The following is a 20,824-nucleotide window of genomic DNA, read 5'->3' on the forward strand; positions in this document are numbered from 1 at the left end:
GTGAGTCTGGGAAATATGAAAGTAAATCACAAGGGTCACCCAAAGTCTGGCGCTTTACCAAGTGGTGATCACATTCATTATCCTTCTACCTCCCTACCTGACTGTCCAAGGCTATGGTAACACATTAGGGATCTTACACATAAAAATATTATGGTGCTGTTCCAATCCACGCACACATGTATACACACAACATGAAAAATAAAAGCAAACGAATCAAAGGAAGTCAAAGTTCTGATTTGTTTCATTTTGGAATAATAAAATCAATTGAGTGAGGTGTTCTTGGTTCCTCTACTTTGCTAATGAATTAAGTTTATGAGATTGTGCTTATCCTGCTTCTGGAAAATCCAAAAAGATTGCCGGCAGAATTAACCTTAAAAAATGTGGTCACATCTCCCCAAGTTTTCAAATAAGACTAAGGTTAGACTCACAGAGTTTCTCAACTCGACTCTATAGATATGTGGGGTCAGATAACTTTGTCGTAGGGGACTGTCCCGTGCATTGTAGGGCACTGAGCAGCATCCCTGAAGTCCCTACGTAGTAGATGGTAATAGCAGTTTGAACAACCAGAAATGTCTACATATATTGCCAAATGTCCTCTGGGGGTAAAATCGCTCCTTGAGAACCACCGGGTTAGAGGAGAGCATCAAAACTGGTGAATTAACAGGAAAACCCATCAATTTTTCCACTGGAAATGTAAAAATCATTTTCAAGATGTATTTGCACTTTTATAATGACTGATTATTTAAGAAGGAAGAGACACTTTTTATGTGTATTGTCTATTAAGGCCAATACTGGGCCAAGAGATGGGTAAGTAGATAACTAATTATATACAAGTGGAGAGATTAACACAGATCAAGAAACCATTACAGGCTATTCCCGGCCAACATAGAAACATTATGTTATCTGCACCTCTGAGAAATACTAGACACAAAACAATGAAGCCCATTAGAAAGTCATCAGTTTCTTTGAAACTTGTGACTTCCTTGAGCTTCAAAAGCCAACAGAGGCCACAGACGTGATCCCCACTTGGGAAGGGGTTTGTTTATTCTGCTTATCTTCAGTCAGAACTAACAATCTTAATGGTTTGAAAGACCTTAATGTTTCACAGCATTGGGAAGGTATTTTGCAGATAGAGGTATCTGTCCATAAATGAGCGCATGTCTTCATGAAAGTCTTGACATACAGGCAAAACTAACTTAAAAGCATTTAGACTTAACTATTTCTAAACCATGAGCAGAGGGCAAGCAAAATGGTGAGTTGGTTGTCTTCTTTTTTCTCAGCTGACATAGAGAGTAGAATTTAAAAAACAATAACAGGGAGAGTGAGCAAAATAAAATCTCACCTCATCATCATAATTTCCCTGCCACTATTTTGAAAAAAATTCTTAAAGATATTGGTTTTTATCCTAGAATTTTAAGCAGTTTGAATGTAGGTACCATGTTAGTTTCATCTTTATATTCTCTGCTCATAAAACATGTCTTTATATGGTATTTAACACATATTTATGAAGTGAATCAATGAAATGAAAGAGAAGGAAAGAGAATATCAATTAGAAACTCTAAAACATGTAAGTATAAAGTTAATTATAGAATAATTTAAAATCTGTACTCTCTTGTTATTTTTATTCATATAGATTGTCAGCCTTTCATTTCAAAACTTTTATCCTTTTACATGATCAAATTTACATAGTACTGAATTATAAAGTACTTATATAATTTCATAAGATCCCCCCAAATCCCTGTAGAGTAAATATCATTATTCTTCTTTTACAGATAATATGATGAGTTCAGAGAGGTTAAGTGATGCCCATGGCCACAAGTAACAGAGAAGGACTCAAGACAAGCTTCGATTCTAAAGCCACCCGGAGTATACAGTATCTCAAGTGATGTCAGTGGAGAGTAATATTTAGTTTGTTGCACTGGTCCAGGTGCATACTGTGGTTAGAAAACACGCGCTGGGGTCAGACTTCCAACCCCACACACTGCCAGTTGCAGGACTTAAGCAAGTTATTTCCATCCTCTGAATGTGTCTCTTCATCTGAAGTGAGCTGATACCATCTATGCTGTAGATCTGATGCAAAGATTAAACGAGATAAAGTGTGCAGCACACTGGGTACTCGCCCCATCAGCAGTAATCGCCGTTATAGTTCATCCCCAGTTTAAAGCACGTTATGTCATTGTGGGTGTTGTTAATGAGGAGTTCTGAGGTTACCGACTGTTTGTGGTAACAGCAGCACTTTCTGGATTTCAAAACCTTTTGTCACCAGGCACTTTTATAAACTGGTACCCCTTAAAAGTTGAATCCTCTGACTACCCCAAATTTGAGTAGATTGCATGTGAAGATGTATATGAGGTCCCGGGTCTGAGAGAAGAAAATTTGAAAATGGAATATAAAAACAAGACTTTTAATTAAAGAATTCACTGGGAAGAATTTTGAAAGTTTCAGTTCCACACTTATAAAACTGAGGAGGGAACACAGACAGGTCTCTTCTGTGCCTAGAAAAAGAGAGTGCTTGAAGGCTTACTTTGGGGGTTGGCACTGCGGTAAATGCTTTACAATATGTTAGCACATTTCGGGTTGACACCGACACACCTGAGGCAGACTTATCACCACCGTCCTCATATACAGATGGGGGAACAGGCACTGAAAAGTTAGGTAACTTGACCAAGTTAACCCAGCTCGTAAGTAGCCGAGATGATTTGAATCCAGATGGTTTGAATCCTGTTGCCAGAGCCCGTGCTCGTACCCACTGCACCACACTGCCTCTCTCCAGAGTGTCCTATAGCCGGTCAGTCTCACATACACAAGGCGTCCAGGAAACGGTGCAAAGCATGCCGGTGCTTTTCCCATCCAGTCTCCTGTCAGTTCACGGAGAAGTCTATTGCAAACGAGGCTGATATCCTGCTCCATATATCTTTCATTTCCAAGCTCAGTTGCAGCTACAATAAAATTCATGATAAATGGACAACTTCTCACCTGGGTCTCTTTTGGCCCTGCCTGAAGGCTTTTCAGAGAGCATGGAAGCAGGACCAACCAAAGACAGGCACAACCTAGAACAGGAGGATTAAGGACCCTAGGGGCAAACTTCAACCAATACAAAGTAGAAATTCATAAAGAAATGTCTAGGCTCTCCATCCCAGTCACTTTCTCAGACTCCCTAGTAGAATGGAGTCTAGTTGGCCCAAAGCACCTGTTCATTTAAGCAGCTTGTACTGGCCCTTCCCCCTTCCTTGTCTCACTTTCCACATGCTTCCACTTGTGTTTTCTGGGATTATGTTTTAAATAAACTGCTTGCGCCCACGGCCTTGTCTCAAGGTCTGTTTTGGGGTGACTCAAATCAAAACAACCTCAGTGGGCATCTGAAAGTTTCCTGCCCTCTCCAGTCCCACCATCCCCCTGACCCCAGCTCCGCCCAATCAGATCATCAAGGACTGGGTGTTGCAGGAGGGACAGAGTGGCACAAGAGGGTGCCACAAGAATGGATTCTTCAAAGTGGAACAAAAGCACATCTTGCAGACGTTGACTCTTTTCACTATATCACTTTAATGTGTTAGGATGCTGACCAAGTTTCTTCCTCTTTACTCTTACTAAGGACTTCCCACCAAGCACGCAGAATAGGGACAGAGAATGGGGTAAGAAGGGAAGAAACCATACCACCAGACAAGGACCCCAAAAATCAAAATAAGAGTTATTAATGTATCTAAAAAGATAGTCACAAATGTTTATGCCATTAGGAAGCTGAATGCTCCTACTGAATTGATTTCCTTCTGAGAGATGTGATTCAGTGGAAAGAATACGCATGAATCTGAAGACATACAGACTTGAGTTTGAATGTTAGCTTTACCACCAGGGGTATGACATTAAGCAAATTAACTTTTTGAAGCCTGATTTTTTTTGGTACATATATAATGGTGTAGAAATATCTACCTTCCAAAATTGTTAAAGATTTAATGAGATAATGTGTGTAAAAATTGCTGGAAGACGTCTAATGTTTCCTTTCCTTGTCTATCCATGCCCCATCCCAACCCACCACTCACAGAGCAAATACTATGGGAAGTTTTCTTAGTGATCCTCAGTCATACACATGTTGGGCTCTCTGCTGCTCTGCTGTATTAACCTCCTTGGAAATTCTTCTAAATTTTTATGGTCAAACAATTGATTCAGTGAGCATTTCCTTGGGGGCCATTGTGTGCTAGATTCTACAGGTTAACTAAGGAAAACTAAAGAAATCAGGAAAGATGAAAACAGATATCAGATACTGAAACAGTAACGTATTCACATCAACATAGCCAAAGATGTGAGAAGTCAATTTAAGACAAATAGTGGTAGCTCCTATTATGAACCAGATAATAGCAGGGTAAAGAGATAAACCTCCATATTCCTATAACAAATGAACTAGTGTCAACAAAATATTTTTAAAAATCAGCATCTTCAGGCATAAAACATCCCTTGTCTCAGGTTTCAACATAGGGCCCATAATTAAGTGATATGAACATTTGAATCAGTTGAAGCACATTTTGCACATAACTGTCCTTTTCTGGTGTTTTGAATAACTTAGCAAAATGACCTACTGCAAATTAGAGGAATATGCATGTGTGTAAAAATCTGCTCTTCCAAAACCTGAAGGCTAGACGCCGAGACTTCCTTTAAATCTTGAAAGTGTCAACCTTCATGGGTTAGGAGCTATATAGGGGATCTGGAAAGCGGGAGAGAAGATGCCTACCCACAGTTACACCCATTCCACAGAGACAGAGAAAGCAAAGGGAACTATGGTCACACAGCATCCAGCATGTGCCGAAACTTATTACATGTATTGCAAGGGCCCCATCCACTTTCTGGTGACTGGAAGTTCTGGGCAGGCCTCAGCCCTCATGCTGAGTAGTGTGACCAGTGCAATACCTATATATGCAGATTGTGATTCAGAAAAGTTCAGAATCTTAGGCAGGACAATACTCCCGTATCTCCAACCTTCAGTAACTGACCTTCTTACTCTGCTATTGTTGCTATTGTTGGATGCTTTTTATTATTATTATTACAGAGTTCCACCTTTTCTTTCTAGTTTCTCTTCCTGGGAAGCAGCATTTACAGAGTTAATAAGATTTGTTAAGTAGAACTATTATATCTGGATTTGAAAACTTACTCTGACAGTTTATAGCTATATAAGCTCGCTGTGCCTCAATTTCCTCACCTATAAAATTAAGACTGATAATAATGCTTATAGGACAAAGTTGTTCTTGGTATTAAATGAAGGTTTAAAACTGACTTTGGGTGGCAAATACACATTACAATATACAGATGATGTATTATAGAACTGTACACTGGAAAACTATATAATTTTATTAATCAATGTCACATTAATAAATTTACTTAAAAGTAAAAAAACTGTTCTGTAAACCACTATATCTGGTACAAGTATATGAGATCTGTCCAGAAAGTATCCAGCCACACACTATGAAAAATAGAGACATTTATTGAAGAAGATATGAGACACAAAAAACATTATACATAAGACAATGATGCTTCAGTTGCCTTCAAAGTTATGACCTTCTTGAGGAAATCTGTCCATTGTTAGTGGTTTGAATCACGTCATTAGCAACTACAGCATGATGTTCCTTCTGCTCTGGTAGGAGAAGCCACAGAATGAATTTTGCCACAACACATTTCATGCCAAGATCCTGTGTCAAATCTCAGACGCAGTAGTGTTTGGAATCCCCAGATCAGCTTCTAGTTCTCACACTGTCAGCCGCCGATCTTTGTTGATTGCAGCCCGTACACGTTCAGCATCCTCAGGTGCTCCGCTTGTTGCAGGCCTTCCAGAACGTGGATCACTTTCGGCAGATTCTCAACCATCTTTGAAGCACTTGTACCACATTTTTATTTGTGCTGCACTCACTGCATTGTCCCTTAAAGACTTCTGAATCATCTGAATAGTTTCCATGGAGGAATGTTTAAGTTCAATGCAAATTTGATGCAGATCCATTGTTCTACTTGCTCAGTCATTTTTTAATGTGACAGCCACACATACACATGCTCACTCAATGGCGTCTACCACCCCCACTGAATAGTAGAGAGAAGTCATCATTTTACTAGTCAATGTGCATTCCTGTCCACTCTCCTTCGCTGCCAGGTTACATCAATGTCACACAAACCATTCTCGTTATATGAACAATGTCTGGACTTTTTCTGGACAGACCTTGTACAATAATTCCTTCTTAGAAACGGACACTTGTGGAAAGGAGACCGTGGTTTACGAGGTTCTTTGATGTGGCCCAGGGCTTTCCATAGCATCCCCACTTTGATGGATCCTGGACAATGGTGTCAACAAGGACACTCCTTTACCACGGCTTACATTTTGCTGACTGAGTGAAATGGTTTGGGTGGTTACTAAAATTTCTACATTATGTCTGTTTGGTCCCACTAATCTGTTTAAAAATCAAAATAGTGCACAAGGTCAGCAAAGCATTCTTTTCTACTTCAACAAAAAATAGTCATGTAAGTAACTCCTCTCAGAGACGAAAAGTGGAGTGTCATTTGAATTACCAGCACTTGCTGGGCTGTCTGTTTCAATGAATATGTAGTATTTTCCGTGCACCAGTCCCTACGGGCTGTAGAATGATGGAAAAGGTTCATTAAGCAACTGCAAACAGAAGAGAATCAAACCTTTACTGAAGTATTCCAACAAGCAATGCTAACCAGCGACAGACAGAACTACCATTGTGCAGTGCAAAGACCCATAATACGTTTAAGCTGCCCTTTGGTCTACACAATAGTCTACCTACCCTTTGGCTCTTTAGGTCACAGATAATGAAACTGAGAATCAGAGAGACCTAACTGCAGTGACATTGATTTCCCATTCACAAAGTTGAGTGCCAAAACCATAGTAAAGCGAAGATCTAAGTCCAGATGTAAATCAAGATCATGCCCTCACTTTGAGTTTCTCATGAAAGTTTCCGTAATTACACCACTCATCTGGCATCAGAATGATGTGAGTTCTGTGAAAATGTTGCCACCTAGTTGACTCGCCCTCAGTTGTTAAGTTTGAGGCCTCCTTCGTCTATCCTACAGGAATTTTCATAGTTGGACTTTCTCACTCATTTTTTTCTGGCATCTCTGGACCTATTCTTCCTTCTTTCCTCTGGCCTTTTTTGTCTTCTCAAATTCCACTCCCTTTCCCTTTTAATCTCAGGCCAGTATTAGTATATTTCCTCCAGAAAATATTCTTAAAAATCAAACTCAAATAAAGTCAATGCTCTTGATAGGCACTCAGGGGCACTGGGGCCAGGGGAAATGTTGGTTTGGGTTTAGTGAAAATGAGAAAAGGCTTCAGTTTGGGCTAAAGCATAAAAGAGAATGAGAGGAAAAGAGAAGGTGGAAGTATTGTAATATATTGGACAGAAATTATTGTATAAGTAAAACCCATTCAAGAATATTTTAAATGGTTTTTTAAACTAATAGTCTGCAACACTGTATAACTTTTATTAAGTTTCCTTTATTAATAAAGATCATTTTAATTCATTTACATGACAAGAAAATGTTCAAATGCAAATAAACCTTACCAAAAAGTTATGTTTTCCTCAATTTTCTCATAAGTTATGTATTATGTGTCAGGTACTACCAGGAAGTTGGTGCTCCTACTACCCCATTGGAAGAAAGCTAAGGTAAGACCTAGCAATTTGCTCCAAAGTAAAGTTGAGGGGATTTCAAATCAGGTTGTCTGCCCCACAGGGCACACTCTTTATTATGACATCATACTACCCCATTTGATGTAAGGTCTAGATCCCGGAAGATTATGTCTGGGCAAGTGTAGAAGCCAATCGGAGTTTGTGGGTTTGGACTTTCAAAGCAAACTCAGAAAACCTTTTGGCACTTGCATCCTCCTTGTGGTGGACAAAATGCAAACTTCTATTTGAAAAGGGGAAAAGAAAGTCGTCTAAATGGCTTCAAGGCTTTTGAACATCAAATAGTTCTTACCAAAGAACAGTACAATCACTCAACTGTGTCTGAATCAAAAAATACATGGATTTGACAGAAATCTGATTCAAAAAATACCCAGAGCCATTTCGTGGTTATCATGGTTCCAAGTTAAATAGAAAGCTCTGTCTTGCCTTCTTCTCCCCATTAATTAATTCCTGATTGGGTATTCCTGATTTTCCAAGGGCATGTCAGTGGATACACAGTGGGTAGCTTCACCAGGAAATGATGTTGGCAAGACGAAGAAGTTTGGCAGGGTGGGTGGCTTTGGGGGCAGGCCTGGCTGGAGCTGCCTCCTCTCGTACGGCCCAAGTCAGCAGCAGCAACAACTGCAGGCACTTTCAGTCTGGAAGTTTCACAATGGGTGAGTATTTTTCCATGTCCTTCAAAGTCTATGGATAGAGGATGGGCAATTAATTGTGCCTGCAACTTGGTAGTGTGGGCAGCTAAGATCAAAGCAAGGGAAATTGTACAAATTGCCCACTTGACTACTAAAGAAGCAAAGAAAGCCAAGCCAACTCAACCAAATACTGCTTCTTTTTCTCTGAATTCTTTATTTTTCTGATCCAGAAGTTTATGTTCTAAATGGTTGGTTAGCAAAGTGGCAGAAGTGGCTCACGGTCAAGATGTTGGGATTACTACCAGAAAACCTCACTGAAAAAAAAAAAAGTAGAAGACCTGGACGTTTTATTTTGCTGCCAATGAAGATAATAAGCTGGCATAATTCAGATAATCGTGTGAAGCAAATCTAAGCTGTAATGATTTACAAAAGAGCACTGAGTTAGAAGAAGAAATGAGCTAGAGCCAGGATGCAGCTGGAGCAGGAGAGTCTTACAGAACACATTTCTTACCTAAAACATGAGAGAGTTGGACTACCTTCTCTCCTGCGCCTCCCCATTCTAAAGTTCCAGGATCCAATTTTAGGTTAAATGTGTGTATGGAACTGAACTTGGGTCTAGGGGCTTTCACTAATGAGCCAAAGATAACATCCACAATTCTTAGATGATTCTTGTTAATAGTGTCTTGATAGTGTCAGAACATTCCAGGGCCTGATGCTGAAAGTGAGATAAACCGGACTTGACCTAGCTCTGACATTGATTTAGCTATGTGAAACTGAGCAGGCCAACTACCTTTATTTCTTCATCTCAAAAATGAGACTAATCTTTAGAGTTCTATTATTTGACTCCCAAATATTTCTATTGGTTATGCTTGTGACCCTGTGTAAAATTGTTAAATGTTATTTTAATGTTTCTTAAACTAGAGTGATGTTAAGCAAGTTCCAGTTTCTTTAACACCCAGGAACCTATGAAATATGGACAGCATCTTTAATCCCATTTTCTTTAATGTAGAAATAATATGGACTTGACAAACCTAAGAATTAGTGCCCAGGAAAAAATATCTATCAGTCACAAATGAATATTTGAAGATATTTCTTTCTGGGAATAGATGACAGATTAGTTCATTGACAGAAATATTTAGTCACACTGGTTATTTGGCATTGCTAATTAATTAGAAGGGAAATGAGATCAAAGATGTTGCTGAGGGAGAATGAAATGAGGCAACAACATACACGAGCGCCCTCAACTAGCCAAACGCTCTCACAAGTTCTTGTCTGTGTCTCATTCCAAGGAGAGCACCATCCATTTATTTGAAGCATTGGCGTATTTCCGATGAGCCCAGTTGCAACTTAGCAAACTGGAAAACAGACACCCCTTGGCTCTATAATCTGAATTTATCAACTATAATTTACTAGTGACTGAACGCTCACTGTGTTGAAAGGGTCAGAAACACTTTGTTGTTCTCAGATATTTTACATGACTTGTTTGCATCACCTTGGGTTCCCTACCTTAGGAAATTTAGTGATTTTGGTTCATTGTTCTTAATGTTCTCTCTCAGGTATTAAGTTTACTTAAAACCCTAGGGCTTTAGAAATGGAAATGGGAGATTTCACTTACCTCATAAATTATATATGTTATAATTTATTTTATTTCTTTTTTATAGAATATGTCCCTGTACTAGAATGTAAAATTCATAAAAGCATGGATTTATATTTTTATTTTTTCAGAGCTTACCTAAAATTTAATAAATACTTATGGAACAAACAGATGTATTTCTCAAAATTCATAATTATAGTCTAAAAGTAGCATTTAAACAAAGCATCATTGTATTCCTATGCTTTGGGGTAGAAATTCCTTAGTCCTTCCTCCCAATACAGACCTCAAAAAGTTTTCCCTTCTGTCCTCTAAATCCATGTTTGTGCTACTTAGATATTTTTCATCAGGTCAACTTGGATCTTTGTTGAAAATGCAGATTCCTGGCCCCTGGTTCATGTCAATACCTGTGAGGAGGGGAGGAGACTTTTGTAACCTGTATTTTTAATACCATCTCCAGGTGATGGCCAACTCATGGCTCTCACTTCTAATGTTCTGTGGCCCACTTATGTCGTAATGTTTTTCCTCTGTTGTACTAAGTCATACACATTCATGTCTGTCTAATTAGCAGGGACCCTATCCACGAGGCTCCCCTTAAATTGTGCTGGGTGCAGACACGGAGATGCTTAACTGATTATTTGATGGTTTTTGGTGGAGAGGATGAGAATGATAACAACCATTGCAATAAAATTTATTTTGATCCTAAATAAATGTAGAATTTTGAGATTCAACTACCTTCGCCTTTGTTGTGTGAATGATAAAGGTATTGTCTCCTCTTCACATGTGTCTGTCATGTCAAAGCTTTGCCTATTTTAGGGTCGGTGTTGCTTAAACAAGCCAGCTGCTTCTCTGATGTACTAACCTATTTTAGATAAAATCTTCAGTTAACATTCAGAGATCAAATAAATCTCACAAACACGTTACATCACTTGAGCCACGGAACCCAATTGAGAAACATTGGTATCGCTTATTTACATCCTCAGGAGCATTTACCCACGTAGCTTTTTGCTTCCAATGATCAGGAAAAGAAGGCAACCATAGACTTCTCAAAAAACCTTTATAAAAGCTGGCTGCAAACTGACCTAAGATTTTCAGATTGAGTGGGAGGCTTTACAAGGCAAGAGGGAAATGAAACTTGTTTGTTTGTTTATCTAACTAGCACACACATTTTTCAAACAATTTAGGTTTGGCATCACCCACAATGCATCTGGCCAAACACTTTTTCCCCTTAATTTTTATAACCAAAGAAATTTTCAGGGAAATTTAATCCACATGTTTCTGCTTCATTCCATGCCCAGTAATGTTTCAGTAAAGGGTATTTGATTTCAAGAACTTTGGAAAAGATTGTATTACCAGCAGTTCCTAAGTGCAGGTAAGTCAGTGTCAAGAACAGGGGGTAGATCCAGTCATACAAAGATTCACCCAAATGCTATTGGACAAATAATTCCAGGGGACCAACGTTTTCCTCCAGGTTCTGGGAAGTTGAAGTAGCCTGTTTTGATTTCAAACTCCTAAGGTGGTCAAATCAGAATTAGTTTACCAGAAGTAGTTCTATTTGCTTAGAAACTGCACTCCTCAAAGTTGCATATTCTATATCTAGTGGGTACATAAAACATGCCAGGTACTGTTGCTATGGGAAAAGAGAGACAAATCAGACATAGGCGACCTTAAAGAACTTCCAATTCAGTAGGTGAGCATGAGACCCGATGAGAATACCCATATTCTACCTTAAACCTTTAAGATAGGCTGCCTAGTTCTCTGTGTAACCTATGTCACCAACTCATTCAAACCCTAAAATGCATACATATGACACACACACAGGACTGTAATAGTAGATGTCACAACTAAGATATTTTGTTATTCGATTTAACCAGAATTTATCTTTTCTCTGGTATGGCACACAAAGCACTTTAAACATTGTGCATGTTTAAAATATATTTTAGTAATCATAATGTGAATAAATAAATAAGTAAATAAAATACAATTTATTTTCTCGCTTGTTTTAGAGTTAACCTACAGAACTAAAAAGAATAAAATTGGAATTGACGACACCTGAGACTGGAAAACTAAGCTGGAAAAGCAATGAGCGCCTTTTTAATGCTAGACTTCAAATTAATTCCAGGCCCTTTACAGAGAGAATAAGTACCATAGTTACATCATTACAACATTTGACACAGCAAGAGCTTCTGCAATAGAATCAATGATTACTACATTCCACCCAATGAGAGAATAGCATCTACCATAGCACTGATAGTACATCATTTCTCAGTACATCAGGTAGACCATACTACCTCAAACTGGAACCTATCTGCAGATCCTTGTAATAAAATGTTGGTCTATTCATTTGTGATTCTTAAATTTATATGGCTTATATTTTACTCAAATGCATTTCTAAAATAAAACCATAAATATACTCTGCAGATTCAGTCACATTATTCAAAATTGGCCTCAACAACTTCCACCCTGCATGCTCCCTTACAATATGACCTTGTCACATTCCCATCAAGAACTGAAATTTATTCCTCCTACCCCCTTGAATTTAGGAGGCCTTGTGACTCCTTTGACCAATGAAAGAGTAGGGCTGATGTGTCACTGTGCCAGTTACAAGTGTATCTCTTAATTGGCCGGGAACCTCTGACATCTTCCTCTTGGAAGCCAGCCATCATGCAAGAAATGTGATTATCTCAAGACACCAGTGCTGTGAGATGCCCAAGCAACATAGAAAGGGCTTGAGGATGAGACACTATGTACAGATTGACAGGCGAAGGAACATCAAGGCACCTGACATATGAATGAAGAAGTCATCTTGGAAGTACATCCTCCAGCTGCCCCAGCTGATGTGGTAGGAATGAGAGACCAACAACCAGCCAAGCTAATCCCAAATCTCTCCTCTCCAAAACCGCGAGTAAAATAACATGGTTGTTTTAGGCTCTAAGTTTTCAGGGTTTTGTTATGAAGCTACAGACAGCTGAAACACAGACTGTTAAGGAGCTTCCTGCTCCCTACCCGAACCTGTATTAATATGAGAAAAAGGAAGATCTAAGAGGTCCAGTAAAAAAAGTTAGTGTGCTCAAGAAGTCTGCAATCCAGTGAGTGCCAAAAAGTATATTTACTACAGGAGAATGACCAACAACAAATCAAGAGCTACAAATAATGAATGGCTAATGATAGATAACAGAATCATAACTTCTGGAATTACAGAGAAAATCAGTGCTCTGACTCTTATATAGCAGCCAGCGAAGTTTTCTCATAGGTAAATTGCATATTTAAATGATGATGAGTTAGACTTGTTAGCGAGAGAGGAGAAAGGCTTTTTGTAAGAAAAAGAGGATGAACAAAAGTGGTACAGAGCAAATACACCAAAAGAAATAAGGGAGGGATGGAGCAAAGAAACAAACAAAAAGGATCAAGAAAAGGAGGAAACATAGGAAACTGGTTTTGCTGGAGTAAAGGGAAAATTGGGGCTGGAAAAGTATATTTTGAGGCAAAAACTTGTATTTGAGATAAAGGAATAAACACAAATACTTGTACATTATATATATGTATATATAATGTCCAGAAGGTATCCAGAAATGTACTATGAAAAATAGACATTTATTGAAGAAGATACAAGATACAAGAAACATTGTACATAGGACAATGATGCCTCAGTCCCCTTCAAAGTAGGCACCTTGGGACCTTACACAGTTCTCCCAATCACCATCAGCTGCCCCACTGTATTTTTCTGAATCTCATCAATGGTCTGAAATCTCTTCCTTTTTAAAGGCAATTCTAGTTTTGGGAAAAAGCCAGAAATCGCAGGGCACCAAATCTGGGCTGTAGGGGGCTGAGCCACCTGGGTGATCTCATGTTTTGCCAAAAAACTCTGTATGAAACATGATACACAAGCAAGTCCATTGTCCTGATGAAGCTGCCAATCACCAGTTGCCCATAGCTACAGCCTTCTGAATCATCCTAGTAGTTTCCATGGAGGAATATTCAAGCTTAACACAAATTTTTAAGTATATTTTATTGATTATTGATTGTTATTGATTGCCCAATTCTCCCCCTTTGACCCTCTCCACTCAATACCCCCTTTCCCCCCAGCAGTCCCCCTTAGTTCATGTCCAGAGGTTGTGCATATAAGTTCTTTGGGTTCTCCATTTCCTATACTATTCTTAACATCCCTCTGTCAATTTTGTACCTACCAATTATGCTTTTTAATCCCTGCACCTTTTCCCCCATCCTCCCAGTTCCCTCTCCCAACTGATAACCCTCCAAATGATCTCCATATCTATGATTTTTGTTGTTTGCTTAGTTTATTCATTTGTTTGTTTTAGATTCTGTTGCCGATAGTTGTGAATTTGTTGCCTTTTAAATGTTCGTAGTTTTGATATTTTTCTCAAATAATTCCCTTTAACATTTTATGTCATAATGGCTTGGTGATGATCAACTCCTTTAGTTTTACCTTGTCTGGGAAGCACTTTATCTGTCCTTCCATTCTAAATGATAGCTTTGCTGGATAGAGTAATCTAGGTTGTAGGTCTTTGGTTTTCATCACTGAATACTTCTTGCTAGTCTCTTTTTGCCTGCAAAGTTTCTTTGAGAAATCAGCTGATAGTTTTCTGGGTACTTTTTTGTAGGCAACTCTCTGCTTTTCTCCTGCTGCTTTTAAGATTCTCTCTTTATCTTTAGCCTTTGGCATTTTAAGATATCCTGTCAAGATGGAGGCATAGGTAAACACGCATCACCTCCTTACTCAACCACAAAAAGAAGTACAACTAAATCTCAAAGCAAATAACCCCCAGAACTGTCAGAAAATTGAACTGTATGGAAGTCCGACAACCAAGGATTTAAAGAAGTCACAGTCACGCAAAATTTGCTGCAAAATTTGATGCAGATTCCTTGCTCTACTTGCTCAGTCATTATGAATGTGATGGCCACACAGTACACATGCTCACTCAATGGAGTTTACCACCCCCACTGACTAGTACAGTGAAGTCATCATTGTCACACATGTGCATTCCAGTCCACTCTCCTTGGCTGCCAAGTTACATCGATGCTGTGCAAACTCTTTTTGTTATATTAACAATGGCTGGACTTTTTCTGGACAGACTGTGTATGTGTGTGTGTGTGTTTGTGTATAATGAGTTCTCGCCTAAAGCGTTATAAAAAAAATCATACAAACGCTTGTTACAAACCATAAGGTGTCACACCACTAATTTGGATGTGGGTTTGATTTCACAATGTAAAGACATAAAATAAATAAATAAATAATCAGACAGGTGGCACACTCAGCTTTACCCGAACAACCACATTTGCATATAGCACCACTGAGAGCTCCAACTGCACCAAATGTCCCCCACACCTTGCCCCACTTGCCAAGTTTACTAGGTGTCGCTGTATTTGGGAATCGAAGCAGCAGGTTAGCATTTGGTAGGCCCTGTTGTCCTGCTGATACTTCCAAAGGCCTTTTTAGCTGAACCGATGTGGGAAAATTGGGAAGTTTTTCAGTGTCACTGGACTTACTTGGCTCTAGAATGGACCTTGAGGATTATTTAGTTCAACTACTTCCTGCAAGCCAAAACCTGTGGTACTCAGAGTCTGCCTGCTTAGGGGTAGAGCTTGAACTCAGCCTCCTACTAGTCAGTTCAACACCCTTCATCCAAAAAATACTGATACCTACCATGAGGGTTCTGTCACACATGTCCAGGAGAAGGCACAGGAGACTGAAAAGAACATTAGAATGGAGTCTGAAGACCTGGGTTTATTCTGTTACTCTCTTTGAGATATTGAGCAAGTAACTTGCTTTCTCTGAGCATTCTATCCTAAGAATCATGTATGCATTCAGTCATAGGCACAGACTATATACCAGGCTCTGTTTTGGGAGCTTATGTAAATATAACACAATAATAAAGAGTGGCATGATCTGACTTCCATATCAAGGACAGCTCTGGCTGCTGTGTTAAAAATGGACTGTAAAGGGGCAAGAATGGCAGAAGGCAGGCAAGTTAAGTTAGGGCCTATTGCAACTATCCAGTGTGTGATGAGTGTGCCTTGGAGCAGGGTAGTGATGGAGGAAGCAGAGGAAAGGGGTTAAATTCTGGATGCATTTTGAATTTAAGCCAACAAGGTCTCCTAATGAATTAAACATGACATGGGGAGTAAAGAGTCAAAGGGACTCCAAAGTTTGGGACCTGAGCAACTGGAAAGATGCGATTATCATCAGCTGAGGTGAGGGAGGCTTGAGGCAGAAGAGGTGTAGGGGAAAGATCTAGAGATAATTTTTAAGATACTGAAACTAGAAAGTCTTACAACAGCCAAGGGGAAATATTGAATGAGAATTTGAGTATACAAATCTAGAGTTTTACCTAGCTGAAGATGTTAATATGGGGATTGACAGCATATAGACAGAAGAATCTACTTGTTTGCTGGGATTTTTTTGTGTAGCACCTACAGAGGGAGAGCTAGCCTTGTTTAAACACTTTCTAGGAGCACAAATCACCTGATTTTGTCCCATTCTGGATTTTAAAAGCTTGCCTTAAAAAGTGAAGAATATTCTATCAGTTAGCCAACTATAATAATAATTTCAGGGAGTCTTCATTTTGAGATTTAATAAAAGATAATGAGAAATAACTTTAAATGACTACATGTTTATTATATATATTTTACTAAAATGTTGATTCAAGTGTGAATTTCAAAGTTAATCTCGTATTACTTACAATGGATTTCTCACATCAGTTTCTAGTTCCTCCTTATAACTGTTAAAATCTTTTATCCAGTTATGCCTAAAAAGACGGGTTACAAGGTGTATTTCTCCCTGTGTTTTCAGTTTCTGAAAATTTGCTTCTTTATCTCCCTAATATTCTTCCCTACTTATCTGCACTGGAAATTGTCTTTGCCATATCCTGGTCCTCACAATTCAGATATTTCTTAGTTTTCATCTAGGGTTTGGACCCAAATTCCCTTTGATCCCCAGCCACAGGGCTACTGAGGAGCTTTCATTCTGCAAGTGCTGATGTCCTGCGGCCCCTGAAGCTCTGCTGCGCATCTCTGTACCCTTGGCACTCCCTGTCCGGCTGCTCCTCTGCTTTCTATCCACATGGTTATTGGGGTTCTACTTCCTGCCTCCTTCCACACAGATTTTTAAGGTTGATTTTGATCATTCTTGCAATTTGAAAGGATATATAAATGTATACCACAGAACACAGAGTTCCATGTGGTATACCACAAACGGTGAGCAAACACACTGACCTCCAGCAATCATGGAAGCCCTGGGTGGGGGCTGGCTACCTCTAGCCACAAGGGGCTCCCTCACTTTTCCTCAACATGTCATGCAAATATCAGTATTTGTTTCCTGTGCCTGACCTGATAAAGGTTTAGAAACATAGAAAAGTTGATAGAAACAACAAGATTCCTATGGCCAAAACAAAGAACCAGAGTAAAATATCTTTTAAGAAAAAAAAAACTATAATGAATAAACCATAACTTTCTCTGGGAAATCTGAGAATAATTTTTCCATTGCTCTCCTTTATGTAGTGGACAGTGCCTTTAAAAATGTACCTGTAAAGACGCAATGATGAATTTGGTGAAACACCATTCAATATAATTGGTTTTATGATGACTCCAAAAAATACAGAATTAGTGCCCTACTCTTGTTGCTGTTTTGTGATGTAAGAGGGAAATGGAGAATATCTTGAAGACTTCATGTCCTTTAGATAATTTTCCACAAATACGACTTTTCTTTTTTTTTGAACGACATTTGGTCATTAAAGAGTTCAGAAAACATTCCCCAGAGGAAACATTCAATGAGAATATCCTGTTACATATTTAACAACCAACTAGGCAGAAAGTAAGGTTAACATTTTCTTGAGCAAAACTCCAATCAAGACACATATCTGAACGAGGGGCCACCTCACTTGGATGGCCAGGAAATTACTTGCACGCAGTGCAAACATTTCCCTCTGAAAACAGGCCTGGTTTCGTGCTACAGATGGATTGATGGCCAAACATTCAAGCCTCTGAGCCTGGATTGACATGGCGTGCCGTAACGCTTTTAGTTGAAAAATTTCAGACAGGAATTTCCAATCATCTCACAGAACAAAAGAAAGGTCATTATGATGACTCATTGTAGAGATGATGTCTAATTTTGCAGAACACAGTATACACATACACTTTTTGAGATGTTCTCTACAGCCCTGGGATAAATAAATGACTTATCTTGTCCTGAACTAGTGGATATAAACCAATTAAATGTCACGACATCTCTCAGGGTAGATGATTTGGATTTCAGAGGGCTGATGTGAAGCTGTCCTTTCTGGCAATAGTATATAGTAAGACTTACTGAATATGAGGGTTATTTCTAGGGCACTATAATAAAATCCAATCATCAGTAATTACTCAAAATAACTAGCATTGTTGAGTGCTTACAGCGTGCCAAACTCTGTTCTAGTTGCTTTACATGTATTAACTCATTCAATCCTCACAACACTTGAGGTGAATACATTAGTTGCCTTATGTTACACATGGAAACCCAAGTATTGTGAGATTATTTCACGTGCCTAAGGTCACATGATTGGAAAGCAGAGGGACCGGAAGTCCAGCCATGGCAGTCCAGCCCTAGAGCTCACATCTTCATTATTATTTTATACTTCCTCTCAGTCCAGGAAATAATTATCTTTCTATTCTCATCACCAGGAAACACCTGGCCATCTAGTCTAAGCAGCATCATATCGTTGACCTACAATTTCAAAGGCAGACAGAGTAATTGTCAGTAATAAAATCACTGACAATTACCATCACTTCTGCCATCTTTGTAGTCTTCTCTGTTTTTGCTGAAAACTACAGTGCTTTTCTTCTTTTTTTTTTTGCTTTTGTTTTGCTTTATTTGATAAAGTGTAACTTCCTGACTGATATCCAACCTATTAATATTTTTTTCCAATATAGGGCAAAAACCTGAGAACCAGGGCATTGCTGTATAGCTCCATTAATTTTCTCTGAATGAAGAAATTCCAGGTGATTAATGCTTAATCGAATTTCATGCTCCAAATTATGCAAACTATACTTTAAAGAGTAAATTCTGCAAGAAAGATTTTAGTAAACCCATGGTATGCTGTGGAAACAATCTTTGGTTGCTTAGGTTTTTGAAGGTCCTTCTCACATTTGGGTACAAAACCAAAGTGTGTCCCTGAATTAACCACTCCTGTTGTCAAAGCAACCTTGGCGATTTCTAAAAAAATACGCTTAGAGTTAAAACACTTTAAATAGGCAATTATTATTTAAGAAGATACTGTATTAATGGTTGATGTGGAGTTCTGTCCACTGTGCATTCATTTCCAATCTTTCTATCAGAAAATAGATAACAGCTGAGGAGAAGAGAAATCACTAATACATGGCACGAAAAACAAAAGTTGTTTCCTGACATGGCAGAGAAGACTTTTGTTGACTTCTCAGAGATGTCGAGGAAAGGCTCACTTCTCGGTGTGTGGAGTCGCTTCCCAACGCTGACGGAAGAATCGTGCCACAGTGCACGTATGTTTTTACGACAGCCTTGACAGCAAAGAACTGCGCACTTTCTATTTCCGAGGACTTTTTCTCATGTTTGGTTTTCTCGGACTCCTTCTTCCAGCTCTACACGTTTCTGTTAAGTTTTTATTCTTTAGAAGAGCAGAATGAGCCATGGGAGTGACTCTCACCTGCAAACAATAAATTGGCAAAGATAGAGGGGAAAAAAAAGAAGTATCAGAGAAATTACCCAAGAGGCTCATTTTCAGTCATGAAACGTGAGGCCAGCCACAGTCTCGGAGGAAAATGAACGGTGGGGCTGAGGGCGTCACTAAGTAGTATCAATTGTATTTACTAGGACTGAGGACAATTTTCCAGTTCACAAATGGAGAGTTTTATTTCTTTCACATTAATTTAATATAGTAACTGCTACCTCAATTATCACCTTGTCTCAGGCGTTTTACTAGGGCTCAGGCATAAAATAACCCGTTATAACTGGGCCCTGCTCTTCAATTGTTCATAATTTAGTGGGCAAATATATACGTATATAATGATTTTTCATTTCACATAGACTCAATTGCACAAAACTGAATACAGTTCAGCAACGAAAAGCTTAATCTTGCCAACTTGAGATAATTTTGATTTAAAACTTAGTATCACTATCGTTAACAAGTGAGTTAATTCTAGATTGTCACTTGAGTTTGTCCCTTCTTCTTGGGTGGTGTCTGGTTTTGGAGAGGGCTCAGCACACTGTGGAATCCTGAAAGCTGGGGCAAAGGGAGTGGGCATATGTCCAGTCCACAGTAATCATCTGACCTCCCTGCTGAGGCTTAACGTGCCCTCCTGGTCTTGGCCACTGGCCACCGGACCCACTGGTTCTGGAAGATGCTGATACCCACAGCATCCAGCATCAGGGTCACCCCGTCTGTGTTCTACAAGTCCTCCTCTGAGCCATCTGCCACTACTCCCTCTCATGACCATGGGAACATGTGGAATGTTTGTCCAGACCCCTAGAGCACAGGGGCTGGTCTAGGATCTTCTCTCTGCTACCCCTGCCTCTTGGCTTTGCTATTCCAACCTCTGTTCTATCCTGGAAGTGGGATCTCTAAAAGGTGGAAAGCATTTCCTGTGGTAATCTTAGAGAGTGAAACAAAAAATCTCTGCTTTTAGGTCCCCAAAATCTATCTACAGTTTCTCCCCAGCCAGACTTAGACTGAGACATACATGGAAGGATCCTCTCACCATCTGCCTAACCTTCTCGCTCTGTCCCCTTTTCTTGTGAAGTTTCTCTCCCCACTTCTCTGCGTGGTAGCAAGATCTTTTCTTACATCTTAGGCATTCACCCACACTTTGGTCAATTATTTCCCTGAAATCTCCAGACATTTGAAATTCAGAGCAGAGTAATGATTCCTTTCTTTTTCTCTTCCCCTCTGTTGTAA

The 20,824-nt window shown here is 39.2% G+C and overlaps 1 long non-coding RNA gene across 1 annotated transcript in view; it reads right to left on the reverse strand.

Annotated features, from left to right (window-relative positions):
* LOC139441116 (uncharacterized) overlaps window positions 1–20,824 on the reverse strand; it is a 99,027-nt gene that overhangs the window by 50,417 nt on the left and 27,786 nt on the right. The gene's annotated exons all lie outside the window — the stretch shown is intronic.

The sequence above is a fragment of the Desmodus rotundus genome, chromosome 8 (genome assembly GCF_022682495.2).
Source record: "Desmodus rotundus isolate HL8 chromosome 8, HLdesRot8A.1, whole genome shotgun sequence".
Lineage (NCBI taxonomy): Eukaryota > Metazoa > Chordata > Mammalia > Chiroptera > Phyllostomidae > Desmodus > Desmodus rotundus.